The following is a 15133-nucleotide window of genomic DNA, read 5'->3' as shown; positions in this document are numbered from 1 at the left end:
TTTGGGAATGTGGGGTGGGGGAGGATTGTAAGAGCAGACTTCACTTTCCCCCGTCATAATAAAGAAGTATTTGTATTTGGCTTTCTGGTTGAGAAAACTATATACAGAGAGAGGCAAAGGAAGCCTGAATTCATCCTATACCGAGGAACTTGCTGTTAGAATGATCTCACATTAGGATGATCTGGTGAACACATTAATAGGCTGAAAGTGAGTGTCTCTCTTGGGTGACTGTGAAATTTGTACTTCATTTTCTCCGTTTATTAACGGGGAATGGTTCTTTCTACCCTGACTTCCTTATGAAGATGTTACATTATTATGTGATAATCAGCCCGATCCTATGGGTTGAATGAAATAAACTGCTCCCTCTCAGGGGATGTGTTAAGTGGGTCGGGTCATTTCAGTTGAGTGAATAAATCAATTTCAGTTGACAATTTGGTTTCCTACTGCTCCAAAAATTTTTGCAACAAGGAGAATTTACTTTCTCTTTATCAACAGAGACAGCTGGAGCTCAGAACTACTCCACGTCTTCTAAAGAAACAGCCTAGGGAATCATGAGTATGACTCAATGTCAGTACACTTAAGATTCACCCTTTAGCCTGACTGGCGGTGGCACAGTGGATAGCGCGTTGGACTGGGATGCAGAGGACCCAGGTTCAAGACCCAGAGGTCGCCAGCTTGAGCGCGGGCTCATCTGGTTTAAGCAAGGCTCACCAGCTTGAGCCCAAGGTCACTGGCTCGAGCAAGGGGTCACTCAGTCTGCTGTAGCTCCATGGTCAAAGCACATATGAAAGAGCAATCAATGAACAACTAAGGTGCCGCAATGAAGAATTGATGCTTCCTATCTCTCTCCCTTCCTGTCTGTCCCCCTCTCTGTCTCTGTCACAAAATAACTAAATAAAATTAAAATGCTTTTTAAAAAAAAGATTCACCCTTTAGGCCCTGGCCATTTGGCTCAGTGGTAGAGTGTCGGCCTGGCGTGTGGAAGTCCTGGGTTTGATTCCCAATCAGGGTATACAGGAGAAGCGCCTATCTGCTTCTCTTCTCTCTCTCTCTCTCTCTCTCTCTCTCTCTCTCTCTTCTCCTCCCCTCCTGGAGTCATAGCTCAAGAAGGCTCCCTGGCCTCCACCTCAGGAGCTAAAAAAATGGCTCTAGTTGCAATGGAGCAAGGGCCCCAGAGGGGCAGAGCATTGCCCACTAGTGGGCATGCCAGATGGATCCCAGTCCAGGAGCATGCGGGAGTCTGTCTCTGCCTTCCCTCCTTGCACTAAAATTAAAAAAGTAATAATAATTTAAAAAAATAATTAAAATAAGATTCGCCCTTTAAGCTATCAGGGTAAACTATTTTAGAATCTAACCTGAGTAAGAGGGGAGAGTGGGCATTGGACTGTGTACTGTGGGAGGGAGATCCCACCAGCATCCGGGGTCCAGTTGGGGACACAAACCAAAGTCTGCGTCCTCCTGCAGGGAAGTGCTTCTGAAGCTCCAACTCCATGTCTAACCCTACAACCTGACGTCCCTCTCCTCTCTCTCTCTAAACCCTGTCTTGGAGTCACTCTCTCTCTACACCTCTGCTCATCCTAGCCCTAGACTTCCCTGACCTCCCGAAGGCCATGACTGAAGCCCTTTGTGACCCGGCTCAAATGCTGCCCCCTCCATGCGACTGGCCCAGGCCTCTCCTGCCAACCAGCATCTCCCCATATCCCTTCCTCCGGTCGTCACTATTACCACTCCGATCCTTTTTGTGATTTTTTCTCTCTCTCTCTCTTTTTTTTTTTTTTTTTTTTTTTTGTATTTTTTTTCTGAAGCTGGAAACGGGGAGAGACAGTCAGACAGACTCCTGCATGCGCCCAACCGGGATCCACCCGGCACGCCCACCAGGGGCGATGCTCTGCCCACCAGGGGGCGATGCTCTGCCCACCAGGGGGCGATGCTCTGCCCCTCCGGGGCGTCCCTCTGCCTCGACCAGAGCCACTCTAGCGCCTGAGACAGAGGCCACAGAGCCATCCCCAGCGCCCAGGCCATCTTTGCTCCAATGGAGTCTTGGCTGCGGGAGGGGAGAGAGAGAGACAGAGAGGAAGGAGGAGGGGGGGTAGAGAAGCAAATGGGCGCTTCTCCTATGTGCCCTGGCCGGGAATCGAACCCAGGTCCCCCGCACGCCAGGCCGACGCTCTACCGCTGAGCCAACCGGCCAGGGCCCACTCCGATCCTTTTTGAATGTCTCTTCTCACATTCCAGCCATTTGTAGATCTCCTTTCCCTGAACCCAGCAAACTTCCTGAGGCCAGGCCCTGCGTATTATTAATAATTGCATTACCCTGGAGCCTAATCCAGTGCGATGCCTCGGGGGCTTCAGAATTATACATTGTTTTAAATCTAAGGGGGAGAGAGTGTCTGAAATCTACAAGCACCGTGGGAGCGGGAGCCTGGGTCTGGAGAAAGCTGCGGACTGGCATGGTCCGCAGTGAGGGGCCGGGTTATCAGTGGTTAGGTCAACCTTGGTCTCAGCAGCAGAGCGGTCTGTGGTTTATATCAAAAACGGTTTTGCCCTGATGACCACATTATGCACATTTGGTTTGCATGGTGTTATTTATCTGGAAGTGCAAAGTTGTAGCTGGCCAATGTTTCTTTCAGGAATTCATTTTTGCACCAAGCCATGAGTAGGAGAGCTCGGTGCCCCAAAGCGAGGTCTGCCCAGGGTCTCTCTCAGTGGCAGGGCACAGGGAACCAACAATGTCAGTCAACAAAGAGCCAGAGGGACTGGTTTTATCCTGAGAAATCACACAGAGGAAAAGTCTGTCTCCATGGAAAAACTGACACTCTTCTCCAGCCAGCTGTGTGAGGGGAGGAGAGATGGGGAAATTTGTAGTAATTTGCAAGTTTGCCCAAAGGATGGAGTTGTGTCATTTTTCCTACAACAATCTGTGCTGCTGGCTGGCAGCATGGAATTTCTTCCTGTATGACGCTGGCGATTATTCACGAAAATATTCGGTTAGTCTGTGCAGAGCCAACAACAGTGGCTGGTCCGACCCTGCTGAGGACAGGGGCGAAGGTGGAGGGTGGACGAGTTCCCTGGTCACAGCTCTTCTGCGCTGTCACCTTTGCAGTGCTGGATCTCTTCTCTCCGGTCTTATCCAGCGCCTGCTAGTTGGCTTGACCTCTTGACAAACTAACTGTCCTTGGGCGGTCCCTTGGGCGGTCCCTTCCTGGGCTGGGCTGCAGGCCTGCTCTCCCCTCCCTCAGCACCTTGCCATTGCAGACACCCCAGAGACAGATGGTGCAGTAACCCAGGAAACGCTTCCTGGATCCGGCAAGCGGGAGGCAGCGTTCAGATGGTGGGGAGGGCTGCTCCCTGTGGTACCACAGGCTGCTGGAACCAGGACTGCCAGGGTCTCCGCAGTACACCCTCGGCTTGAGGGTGGATGAATAATCAAGTTGAAAGAGACTTCCCCAAACCACCGGTCAGCCTGCCCTTCCTTAGTTGCCCAGGCAGCTTTTTCTCCGACTCAGCCCCTCTTAGAAAGACCCCTTCAAAGACGTAAAAGCTTGCCCTGTGAATGTACTTGTTGCCCGATGGCGTGTAGAGGAAGTGACTCCTTTCTTCCCTCTTTCTTTTCCTCTAGGTCAGGCCCAGTTTTACACCCGGGTGCTTTCCGCATAGTGTGACTCTTGTGACTCTGCCAGAGCAGGGTTGCCAGAGCAAATAAGGATGCCCAGCTGCATGGGTAATTTAAATAAACAAAGGATTTTTTTTTCTTTTTTTAATTTTTTTTTTTTTTGGTATTTTTCTGAAGCTGGAAACGGGGAGAGACAGTCAGACAGACTCCCGCATGCGCCCGACCGGGATCCACCCGGCATGCCCACCAGGGGGCGATGCTCTGCCCCTCTGGAACGTCGCTCTGTTGCGACCAGAGCCACTCTAGCGCCTGGGGCAGAGGCCAAGGAGCCATCCCCAGAGCCCGGGCCATCTTTGCTCCAATGGAGCCTCGCTGCGGGAGGGGAAGAGAGAGACAGAGAGGAAGGAGGGGGGATGAGGGTGGAGAAGCAAATGGGCGCTTCTCCTGTGTGCCCTGGCCGGGAATCGAACCCGGGACTTCCGCACACCAGGCCAATGCTCTACCACTGAGCCAACTGGCCAGGGCCAAGAATTTTTTTTTAGTGTATTTCCCAAATACTACCTGGGACATATCTAGCCTTGAAAAAACTACCTAGTGTTTTTCTGAAATTTAAATTTATCTGTGGCTTCTATTTTTATTTGCTAACTCTGGCAACCCTAGCCAGGCAGACCCTGAGCCTTTTCATTTCTCCCAACCATTAGTCATCTGTTTATTTATCTCAACGGCAGGCGTGGTATATCAGTTCACTAATGCCGCAAAAATGCTGCGTAATCAACACTTCAAAAGTCAGTGGCTTAAAATAATCACGAGTCCTCATGAATTTGTGCGTCACCTCCACGTATCCTCTTCTGGAGACCTGTGGGCGGGGCCTAGGCGGGGCCTTGCTATAGTGAAGGATGCAGTGCACAAGCATCCTTACAGCCTTTGGCCCCATCGCACATACTAACATCCCATTTGCCAAAGCAGCCGTGGTCAAATGCCACCTCAGGTCCTGGAACCGGAAAGGGTGTGGACGGAGAGAGGGGTGAAGGGTTAGAACAAATAATCGGTTATGCTGAGAACAGGCTCAGTGAAAAGCCGGGTGAGCCTCGAGTCTGACACCACTTTGCTACCTACTAGCTTTGAGATCTTGAGAAAGGCTCTCTGAACCGCTGTTTTCTTATCCAGAAAATAGGGCTGTGGCCAAGGTTAGAGTGGTTCGACTGATGATCACTAAATGGTAGCTACCACTGAGATCAAAGGCAAATTTAATGAGGGGAGGCCATGGCAGAGCCATCACATCCAGTTTCCAGGTCCTAACCCCTGAACGTCTGATCTGGAGTTTCCATAAAGACTGTGGGCAGCAGGCTACATTGAGGAACGGGGGACGTGGACGCACAGTGCAGCGGACAAGGCACTGCAGCCTGTTCTGTGGCGTTGTCCCTGCCTCCTCCGAGCCCTGCGGCCACCTCTCCATCCAGACCGGCCGGGCGCATCCTGCGCGCTGTACCCCGCTGCCACAAAGGCCTTCTGATCGTCTTCTGTTTAATCTGCTCTGAAAGCAGGGTTCTTTCCTCCTGTGGAAAAGGGTTGGTTCACAGTGTCTGAAGCCTTTTTTCTAGGCATTCCAGCTCTACGTTTCACTCTAGACTCTTCTACTTAACTAGATATGCCTTGGAAAAGTTACTTAATGCTTCCGTAAAATAAACATAGTAACAGAACCTACCTTCTGGCATGATTGTTTTGAGGATGAAATGAGTTAATATTGCCTGACCAGGCGGTAGCGCAGTAGATAGAGCATTGACCCGGGACGCTGAGGTCCCAGGTACGAAACCCTGAGCTCGTTGAGTGTGGGGTCGCCACTTAAGTTTGAGATCATCAACACAATCCCATGGTCATTGGCTGGAAGTCCAAGGTCGCTGGCTTGAGCAAGGGGTCACTGGCTTGGCTAGATCTCCACTGTCAAGGCACATATGAGAAGCAATCAATGAACAACTAAAGTGCCACAACTTTGAGCTGATGCTTCTCTCTCCCTTCTTATCTATCTCCAAAAAAAGAGTTAAAGAGTTAATACATGTACAGTCCTGTTGGGAATAGGACCTGTCACATCTCAGACTCCATAAATAAGGTGAGGTGGGGAGATGTCATGTAGGTTTTATTGTTATTTCCATTATCATTATTATTACATCCTGGTCTTGTTTCATAGTTGTGATATGCTAACTTTTCTCTCTGAAGACTCAGTTCCTTTTTTTTTTAACTTGACGTTTCCTTCTGCTTCCTGTCTATTCTGTTTTCTCTGTATTCCTTTCCTTCTCTCGGTTTTGGTCTCTTTTTTTCACATTAGAAGTTTTTCTGATAGGCATTGCTGGTAGCGGGTGGTGAGGGAGGTGTCTGTGGCTGCTTCATGGTCCCATGGCCTCGGTCCCGCGGGACCAGGGATGACAATCATGAGGCAAAAACACACGAAGCATCTGGGCTTCTCCCTTAACCATTTCGGCGTCTGTGCGCCATACCATCGTGCTAGACAATGTGTGTTAAAAGGGTTAGAAGCATTGGGAAAGGACATATATGGGGCAAAACTGCTTACACAAAAATGCCTGTTCCCATTACAAAAATGCAGTGAGTGGATCAGAAGGTCCACTTTCGTCGGTTGAAGAGGGAAACCCTCGCCGTTATTTTTGGCATCGCAGGATCAGCTTTTGTCTATGAAAGTAAAGAAAAAGCCTAGAGTTCCTCTTATGCTTATTATTCAGAACACTATGGTCTTGTACAAACCTTCTCCCCAAACAACTGCTTTTATTCAAGCGGTGGAGTCAGGTTCAGCTTGTCTCAGTTAACAAGAAACCATGCAGCAAACAACAGAGTTTCATGAAAAACCCTGAACAGAGGAGAAGAGAAAAGCTCAAGAAAATAAGTGGCCCCGATCCTCTTAGCTGTTTGAAGAAAAAGGGGGAAAAAGCAGATACAAAGCCATCTGCCTCTGAAAAGACAAGTATGAGGAAAAGAATCGGAAAGCTTGACCTCAAATGTACTTTCTGAAAAGGAGAAGGCAGAAAGATAAGGAACCCCCTTTGGATACTCTGAAAGACATTCAAATGTGAGAAGTAAATTTTGCTTTAAAACTGTAGAAGTACTTAGGATAAAAAAAAACACTAAACTTATTTTTGAAAATGAATCTTGATCCATAAGCCTTTACCTAAAGTTATCTGTAAATAAACCAAAGTGAGTGGGAAGCAAAAAATAAAAAGAAAGAAAGAAAGAAAGGAAAAAAATGACCTGTGGTGGCGCAGTGGATAAAGCGTCGACCTGGAAATGCTGAGGTCGCTGGTTCGAAACCCTGGGCTTGCCTGGTCAAGGCACATATGGGAGTTGATGCTTCCAGCTCCTCCCCCCCTTCTCTCTCTCTGTCTCTTCCTCTCCTCTCTAAAATGAATAAAAAATAAAAATAAAAATTTAAAAAAAGGACCTTTCCTGGTGATCTTCTTCTCTGTGTTCATATTAAAAAGTGAGACAGCCTGACCTGTGGTGGCACAGTGGATAAAGCGTCAACCTGGAAACACTGAGGTTGCCAGTTCAAAACCCTGGTTTGCCTGGTCAAGGCACATATGGGAGTTGATGCTTCCTGCTCCTCCTCCTTCTCTCTCTCTCTCCCCCCCTTTAAAAAAAAAAGTGAGACATTGCCTGACCAGGTGGTGGCACAGTGAATAGAGAGCATTGACCTGGGTTGCTTAGGACCCAGGTTAGAAACCAAGGTCACTGACTTGAGCATGGCTCATCCAGCTTGAGCGCGGGGTTGCTGGCTTAAGCGTGGGATCATAGACATGACCCTATTGTCTCTGGCTTGAGACCAAAGGTCACTGGCTTGAAGCCTAAGGTCACTGGCTTGAGCCCAGGGTCACTGGCTTGGCTAGAGCCCTCCAGTCAAGGCTTATATGGGAAATCAATGAACAGCTAAAGTGCCGCAACAAGATGATGCTTCCCATCTCTCCCTTCCTGTCAGTCTGTCCCCCTCTCACTCTCTCTCTCTCAATAATAATAATAATAATAATGATAATAATAATAATAAGTGACACATTAAAGAGGTGAGGGTAGTAGCCAGTCTTCAAGATGGCACCAGTCATTCTCAGCTCCTGGTATTCGCACTTCCTCTGTAGCTCCTTCCTGTATTGGCTACAGCAGCCCCTGTCACCAATATATAAATATATTGTGCAAATGATGGGGTGTGACTTCCAAGGCTGGATCACAAAAGACATTGCAGCTTCCGCCTTGCTGTCTGGGATCACTTGCTCTGGGTGAAGCCAGCTGCCATGTTGTGAGGATACGCAGGCAGCTCTATGGACAAGTCCACGTGGTGAAGATCTGAGGCCTCTTGCTAACAAACACTAACCTGCCAGGTATGGAAATGGGCCATTTGGGATGTAGCTCCTCCCGCCTAGTTCAGCCGTTGGAGGACTGCAGCTCCAGCCAGCCTCGTGACTGCAAGCCTAAGCCAGAACCATTCACCTAACCCATGCCAGAATGCTTGACCTACAAGAACTGTGAGGTCATAAATGTCTATTTTTGTTTGAGGTGACTACATCATGAGGTAATTCACATTGCAGCACTAGACAACTGAAAACAGGAAGGGTAGCTGCCTGGGTGGGCTGGAGAAGCCACTCTGGATGTCTTATCTACTTGTCAATTACACTCTCAGTGACTCCTGGATTTAGCCCCACCCCACACCCCAGTGTTTAGAGCAGGGGTCCCCAAACTACAGCCCGCGGGCCGCATGCGGCCCCCTGAGGCCATTTATCCGGCCCCCACCGCACTTCCGATAGGGTCACCTCTTTCATTGGTGGTCAGTGAGAGGAGCATAGTTCCCATTGAAATACTGGTCAGTTTGTTGATTTAAATTTACTTGTTATTTATTTTAAATATTGTATTTGTTCTCATTTTGGTTTTTTACTTTAGGATATGTGCAGTGTGCATAGGGATTTGTTCATAGTCTTTTTTATTGTCTGGCCCTCCAACGGTCTGAGGGACAGTGAACTGGCCCCCTGTGTAAAAAGTTTGGGGACCCCTGGTTTAGAGGTACTTGTTCCTCCAAATTTTGAGACTTTCTCGAGTTCTGTCATGCAAAAATGCCACCAACTTGTAGGAAGTAGGTTTCAATTTCTCTGTTCTGCAAAATCACTTATCATTTTTCCATCTGTTTTCACTTTTTCAAGGTTTTATTGACATTGCTCATATGCTGCCAGCTCCTCTCTTGTTCTCTTTTTTTCCGTGTGGGTTTATAGCATTGGTTTTAATTTCCTGCCATTTAGCAGGATATGAGGAGAGGGAAGAGTTAATGTGTGTGTTCAATCTGCCACGTTTATTCAGAAGTCAGAGGTGATCTTTCACCATTTGAAAAGCCCCGCGGCTGCTGGAGACCACAGGAAGAGCCGCTCGTTGTCAGCAGGTTGGCGGTGTGTGGGCAGAGGGAGCTGAGCAAGTATGTAAAGGACCCGGCAGACCCCAGGAACCTCTGTAAGCCCGTGGCACTGCGGTGCAGGCGGTGGCTTGGGGAAGGGAGGGGTGGAAGAGGTCTGTCCCAGCCTTGGAGGAAAAGCCATGTAATCAGGCTGAAAGGAGAGGCCTGGGCATATGCTAAAAACAAAGACCGTGTCATCAGAAATGTGCTGGAACTTGAAGTGGAGGAAGGACATGCAGAATGAGGGTGCAGAGGTGATAAAATTCAGACCAGTTCCATCCTTGAGTCACCTGTTACTGTTATTACAGGCGGACCCATGACTTCAAACAGCAACATCCTTTACTTCTACAGAAGACGAGGAAGGGAAATCAATCTCATGAAGACACTTTCAGAGTACCACGTGGAAGAGGAGTGCTGAGAGGGAAAGCCCTCGCCTTGTTTTGATCTCAGCAGGAAAGCCTCTAGTTTCTCACCACGAAGTATGATGTTGGGGGAGGGTTTTGTAGCTATTCCTTATCAAGCTGAGGAACTTCCCTCTACGCCTAGTTTGCTGAGAGTTCTAATCATGAATGAGTATTAGATTTTCTCAGATGCTTTTTCTATACCTATTGATATGATCATGAGGTTTTTGTTCTTTAGCCTGTTGATGAGAGGGATTACATTAACTGATTTTTTAATGCTGAATCAGCCTTGTTTACCTGGGATAAATCCCATTTGGTTATAATGTATAATTCTTTTTTAGACACTGATGGGTAGGATTTGCTAATATCAATATTTTGTTGACGGTTTTTCCATCTATGTCCATGAAAGGTATTGGTCTATAGGGATATTGTTGTCTGGTTTTGGTTTTGTGGTAAATACTAGCTTCCTCGAATGAGTTGGGAAGTAGTATTAGCTCTGCTTCTATTTCTGGGAGAGATTGTAGAGAATTTGCTATAATTTCTTCTTTGAACGTTTAGTAGAATTCACCAGTGAATTCATCTGGGCCTGATGCTTTCTGTTTTGGAAGATTAATTTTTTTATTCCATTTATTTAACAAATGCAGGCCTATTTAGATTATCTAATCTTTTTGTGTGAGTTTTGGAAGATTGTGCCTCTCAAAGAAATCAATCCATTTCACCTTATATATCAAATTTATGGACATAGAGTTATTCACACTATTCTTTGATTATCCTTTTAATGTTCATGAGATCTGTAGTGATATTCCCTCTTTTATTTCTGATAGTAATTTGTGTCTTCATTCTCTTTTTTTCTTATTTGTCTGCCTAGAAGCTTATTGATTCAAATTCTTTTCAAAGAACCAGCTTTTGACTTTATTGATTTTTCTCTATTGATTTTCTGTTTTTAAGTTAATTTACTTCTGCTCTAATTTTTATTATTCTGTTTCCTCTGCTTACTTCTGATTTAATTTGCTTTATTTTCTAGTTTCCTAAGGTGGAAGCTTAGATAATTGATTTTAGATCTTTTTTCTTTTCTAATATATGCATTCAATACTATAAATTTCCTTCCAAACACTGCTTTTGCTGAATTCTACAAATTTTGATAACTTGAATTTTTATCTTCATTTAGTGCAAAATCTTTTTAAATTTCGTTTGAGTTTTCTTCTTTGACACATGTGTTGTTTAATCTCTGAGTATTTGGGGATTTTTCAGCTATTTTTCTGTTACTGGTTTCTGGTGTAATTCTGTGGTTTAAAATCATATATGGTATGATTTTCACTTTTTAAATTTGTTAAGGTTTGTGTGGCAGCCCAGAATTGGTCTATTTTGGTGTATGTTCCATCTGAGCTTGAGAAGAAGGTGTGTTCTGTTCTTGTTGGGTACGTAATATGTAGATGTCAATTATATGTGTTTAATTTATGTACTATTTTTTTAATTTTTATTTTTTATTTATTTATTTATTTTTACAGAGACAGAGAGTGAGTCAGAGAGAGATAGACAGGAACAGACAGACAGGAACAGAGAGAGATGAGAAGCATCAATCATTAGTTTTTCATTGCCCGTTGCAACACCTTAGTTGTTCATTGATTGCTTTCTCATATGTGCCTTGACCATGGGCGGGCCTTCAGCAGACCGAGTAGCCCCTTGCTGGAGCCAGCAACCTTGGGGTCCAGCTGGTGGGCTTTTTTGCTCAAACCAGATGAGCCCGCGCTCAAGCTGGCGACCTCGGAGTCTCGAACCTGGGTCCTCTGCATCCCAGTCTGACACTTTATCCACTGCACCACCGCCTGGTCAGGCTATGGTACTATTGAGTCCAGATGTTCTGAATTTTTCTGAAGAGAATATATTCATATATTGCATGTATTATGTCTGTAAAATAACAATGCAACAAAACAAAAACAATGAATGATATATTTTTTTCAAGTGATAATGGGCCAGGGCAGAGGTGTTCGCAGGAAGAAGCCTTGCAATCTTTGCTGAAGGCTCATCCACTCACTCTGCCAGCCTTGCGAATCCAGATGAGGGTATAGCAGCCATGGCAACCCAAGGTCTTGGAGCCACTCCACCAAACACAGTCAGTGGAGGGGAAGTTCCAACAGATGGGCTTGGGCTGGAAAGAAGATGGTGTGTGTATCTACAAACCCCTCCCAAATATGAGCACAAATAGCTGGTGATAGTTGACTGAAATCCAGCCAAGCCTGTTCCACTATAATTATAATAAAAGGCATGAAGTTTATGTTCAGGCTCTAGTCTTGTTTATTGATTAAGCAATTGAAGGCTTACATCATAGTTGCCTTGTGTTTTTAGCTGGGCGCTAAGCATGCCAGCTCCCAGAACCGATGGGAAAAAGACATCACAGATGTATAATTACATTTCCAGTCTTCTCTTCAGCAACTGTCATTGAACATATAATGCTTCTTTGGGCTATTAAACTTGTTACACCATCCTTTCCTAATGGAGATGGACCATAAGAAATCTCAAATTTAAGAGGACACTATATCAACTTAAAAAAATGTCTATAAATAAATTGGGAAAGATAAATGTAAATAACCTAATGTTGCTGCGAGTGGTTCTACCCCACATTTTGTCAAAAGTTTTCTCCTTTGTCCCTTTCTTTATAACTCATTCTTCAAATAAAAGAAGTCCATTTGGCCTGACCAGGTGGTGGCGCAGTGAATAGAGTGTCGGACTGGGATGCGGAAGGACCCAGGTTCGAGACCCCGAGGTTGCCAGCTTGAGCCAAAAAAAAAAAAGCTCACCAGCTTGGACCCAAGGTCGCTGGCTCGAGCAAGGGGTTACTCAGTCTGCTGAAGGCCCGCGGTCAAGGCACATATGAGAAAGCAATCGATGAACAACTAAGGAGTCCCAACGAAAAACTGATGATTGATGCTTCTCATCTCTCTCCGTTCCTGTCTGTCTGTCCCTATCTATCCCTCTCTCTGACTCTCTCTCTGTCCCTGTAAAAAAATAAAATTAAAAAAAAAAAAAAAAAAAAGTCCATTTGGAAGGAAGGGCTTAATCTCATATTAGTGAGTTGCTGGAGCAGTCTGTGGCACTATTTTCCCATTGTTAATGTGTTCTCTGCTTTTATTAAGGTATTCAAAGTTGGTTTCTGCATATCAACCACAGAGAAACTTGATTTTATAAACTTGATTTCATAAATATAGCAAGTGTGAGAGGTTAACTTTTAACAAACAAGTGTCACAGAGTGTATGGGCATATATATTTATATTTACATACATATCTAAAGAATCATGATTAAATGTCCATTGTCTTACTCAGACATGGTTAGAAGTACAGTAAATTATACAGTATTCTTGATAATTTTTTAAAGTTAGAATAATCTAGAATACTCTAGCAGGGGTCTCCAAACTTTTTACACAGGAGGCCAGTTCACTGTCCCTCAGACCATTGGAGGGCTGCCAAATACAGTGGTCCTCTCACTGACCACCAATGAAAGAGGTGCCCCTTTCAGAAGTGCAGTGGGGGCTGGATAAATGGCCTCAGGGGGCCGCATTGCGGCCCGTGGGCCGTAGTTTGGGGACGCCTGCTAAAGCCTTTTTAGCCCAACATGAGACTGACTTGTGAGAGAGAGTGACTATATGTATACATGTGTCTGTCTTTTGGGGAAATATGTTTACTATGGAGACAGTGCTATCATCAGTAAGGGCAAAGCTATAAAAAAGTTCAGTGTACATACTTATTTGTAATAAATTCATGGTTCATGGAGAACAAAAAAATTTCATAAATCAGTCACTATGCTCACCGTACATACAAATTACGGTATTTGAAGGAATGGTGACTTTTATTGTCATGGATACTTCTCAATGAATAAATTTCTCTAAACATTTGTAAGTCTTAGAACTTTTCAAGTTTATATTCAGAAGCAATTTTTTTTACAAATTCTGTAAAACATTTGATTGTTTTAAGAGAAGAGTTCAAACTTATATGTAATTATTCTGAAGAAGACCAACTTTTTAAAAAAAAGATTGATATGAGAAATAGTTGTTTTGTGAACCTGCATATGAGTTAGAGAATATAATTTGTTTTTGCAAACGCTTTCCAAAGCCTATGGAAAATTAACTTGCATAACGTCTCCTTCCAATAAGCCGTTTATTTATATAGCCTTTCCAAACACATGTTTGCCTAGATCTTAAAAGTAACTAGTTAGCTTTTATGTCTCTTATTATAACTGTGGCCAAATGCCTACATGCAGCTGCCAAAAGCCAGAAGATCACTTTATATATTTCACAGAATCCCTACATGTATCTAGATCTACACAGAAAAGTTACAAGATTCCAGTTTTTTGTTTTTATCTTGGTGTCATAACACTTCTTTTGGGCGGGATATTGTTTTTTCCTGGTGTCCTCTTATAAGTGCAAATATGGGTGAGATGATGGATAATCAGATTGCTGTCCTATCAGCTTGCTTTCCCCATTGACTTCCAGGATGAAGGGCAGATAGGCTGCTTCAAGGATAATTGTCAGTGAAAGGAGAAGAGAGTAACTTGATTTGTGTATCAATTAGGATGAGGTCGAGATGCATGCAATAGAAACATCAATGATAAGAATGGCTTAAATAGCCTGACCAGGCGGTGGCACAGTGGATACAGCATCAGACTGGGATGCGGAAGACCCAGGTTCGAGACCCCGAGGTCACCAGCTTGAGTGCAGGTTCATCTGGTTTGAGCAAAAAGCTCACCAGCTTGGACCCAAGGTTGCTGGCTTGAGCAAGGGGTTACTTGGTCTGCTGAAGGCCCGCGGTCAAGGCACATATGAGAAAGCTATCAATGAACAACTAAGGTTTCGCAATGAAAACTGGTGATTGATGCTTCTCATCTCTCCGTTCTGATCTGTTCCCATCTGTCTGTCCCTATCTATCCCTCTCTCTGACTCTCTCTCTCTCTGTGTCTCTGGAAAAAAAAAAAAAAGAATGGCCTAAATATGATAGAAGCCTATTTCTTCCTTCTGTAAAGAAAGTTCAGTCAGTGGCAGGCATTCGAGGAGGCGGGGTCTAGACTCCATCCTAATGTATGGCTTCTGTCCTCAAGGTTGTCTCATGGTCTGAGACAAGCTACTGGAATTGCAAGCCAGAAGAGAGGTAAAGACCAAAAGAGGCTCCACTTTGCTGAGTCAGCTCCCTTTAGACCGCCCTCCCCCTCCTGGAAGTCCCCCAGAATTTATCTTCTTAGCTAGAAGTCACATCTAGCAGCAAGGGAGGCTGGGAAATGATATTTTTATTTTTGGTCACAATGTGTCCAGCTAAAATTAGGGGCAAGCTCAGAGGGGAAGGGGTGGGGGTGGGGCAACTGAGTGAAAAGGTGAAGGGATGAAAAAGTACAAATTGGTAGTTACAAAATAGTCACAGGTGTGAAAAGTACAGCATAGGGATTATAGTCAATAATACTGTGATAACTAGGTACAGTGCCAGGTGGGTTCTGGAAACATCAGGGGGAACATGTTGTAAAGGATGTGATTGTCTACACCTGAAACTAATACCAAATAATATTGAGTGTGATATAATTGCCAAATAATTTTTTTTTTTTTTTTTTGGTATTTTTCTGAAGCTGGAAATGGGGAGAGACAGTCAGACAGACTCCCGCATGCGCCCAACCGGGATCCACCCGGCACGCCCACCAGGGGCGACGCT

The 15133-nt window shown here is 45.0% G+C and overlaps 1 pseudogene; it reads left to right on the top strand.

Annotated features, from left to right (window-relative positions):
- Positions 1–6030: 6030 nt before the first annotated feature.
- LOC136381831 (rRNA-processing protein UTP23 homolog pseudogene) lies at positions 6031–6653 on the top strand (annotated as a pseudogene).
- Positions 6654–15133: the final 8480 nt, after the last annotated feature.

This window comes from Saccopteryx leptura, chromosome 10 (genome assembly GCF_036850995.1).
Source record: "Saccopteryx leptura isolate mSacLep1 chromosome 10, mSacLep1_pri_phased_curated, whole genome shotgun sequence".
Taxonomy (NCBI): domain Eukaryota; kingdom Metazoa; phylum Chordata; class Mammalia; order Chiroptera; family Emballonuridae; genus Saccopteryx; species Saccopteryx leptura.
The sequence above is the reverse complement of the archived record's forward strand: the minus strand, read 5'-3'. Positions and strand labels throughout refer to the sequence as shown.